The 1,721-nt window shown below is 37.5% G+C and overlaps 1 pseudogene; it reads left to right on the forward strand.

Moving 5' to 3' along the window:
* The first annotated feature begins 270 nt into the window (after nt 1–270).
* Nucleotides 271–388, forward strand: LOC145151392 (5S ribosomal RNA; annotated as a pseudogene).
* The last annotated feature ends 1,333 nt before the right edge of the window (nt 389–1,721 follow it).

The raw sequence follows: 1,721 nt of genomic DNA on the forward strand, positions 1-1,721 counted from the left end.
TTCTGGCCGCCTCAGGAAGGTTCAACACAAACATCGTCGTGACTCCGACGTGATTCCATCCTAGTCGATCTCCTTTTCTCGATAGCAATTTCCATCTGCTTCTTCTTGCGACCGTCCATTCACCATCCATACTTAATCCCACTTTATTCGATATAGAAGGAGAGATGGTTGGCATCTCCCCTGACAGGGACGGGAACAACCTTCGGGCTTACCTGTTACCACACATCCGGTTAAGGCTACCCACTTCGGTGGATCTATAACCCAATTTTTGGGTGCGATCATACCAGCAATAATGCATCGGATCCTATCAGAACTCCGCAATTAAACGTGCTTGGGCGAGAGTAGTACTAGGATGGGTGACCCCTGGGAAGTCCTCGTGTTGCAATGGGAGGTAGAAGGAGATGAGAATACACGGTTCTTCCATGGTTATGTTAATCATCAATAAATAACAAGTAATAAAGTTAATCATCAACGTAATATATAAAAACAATAATAAATAAATCTACATGTAAAATATGATTTAATCGTTAATGAATATAAAAATTAACTGACAAACAATATTATATTCTTTAATGATTTATATACTCTATTAATAGTCATGGTTCTTAGGAAGAGTAAAAGTGGTTTTATGAATAGTAAATATGGTTTCTCGTTTTATAGACACTTTAATTTAGTTGTGGGTAGGAACCGTTTTGATGGGTTGGATCCATTTAGCTGGTTGGGATCCATACCTCATTCGGATTCGGATTAGGTTGACAATATTTTTATCCCCCCACCATTAATAGGAGACGTGTCTTAAAACCAACGTCTGCACCGCCGTGTTCCTCCAATGGATTTCCAACAGTTGCATCCCCTCCAATCCACTCCTCTACTTCTTGTGTATCTCCTCATCTCTTTTTTTCTTCTATTTGCTCCAAATTCAGTCCAAGCCTGTTTGGGAAAAAACAAGGGAAAATGACTTATATGGGTAACTATGTTTCAAAATCGTTCAAAAAATACGATTAAAGTTTGATGTATCAAAAAAAAATTCAAGTTAAACATTTGTACAAAAAAACACCAACGAAATACATTCTTTGTTTAAATTTGACTTTGTGGTAACCGGCAATTACCGGTAAAAAATAAGTAAAGGAAAAAAACAAGAGCAAATGACTCAAAGGGGTAACTATGTTTCAAAATCGTTCAAAAAACACCATCCAAGTTTGATATGTTCAAAAAACACCATCCAAGTAAACTTTTTGTACAAAAAACACCAACAAACTATATGTTTTGTTCAAATATTACCTACCGGTAACTGGCTCTTAAAGCTTAATGATGACTTGGCTTAACTATTATGACATGGCATAATAATTATTGACAAAACAATAAATGATATATTCCTCATTTAAAAATCGATTTAGGGTTTCTTCATGAACGAATGACTGCTTCTTCTCCTATGATTGCTCTTCTTCTTCTAAAGTGATGATCGCAAACTTAAATCCAAAACCCTAATTCTTGACTTAAGGAAAAAAGGGCTCCTTTACCCCTGCCTTAATGGGCCTCCTTCCCCCTAAGGCCCAAATCCATAAAAAGCCCAAAAAGGCATCCAATCCCAACTATAAGGCCTCTAAGGCCCAATATGGCCCAAGAACTCCCAACATGGCCTTAAGCCCAAAAAATGACCTGTTACAATCAGGTGGGTCTGATGCCCAACTTAAACAAGTGTAACATCCATAAAATTCATG

The sequence above is a fragment of the Lactuca virosa genome, chromosome 1 (assembly GCF_052849685.1).
Source record: "Lactuca virosa cultivar CGN04683 chromosome 1, Lactuca_virosa_CGN04683_v6, whole genome shotgun sequence".
In the NCBI taxonomy this organism is placed as follows: Eukaryota; Viridiplantae; Streptophyta; class Magnoliopsida; order Asterales; family Asteraceae; genus Lactuca; species Lactuca virosa.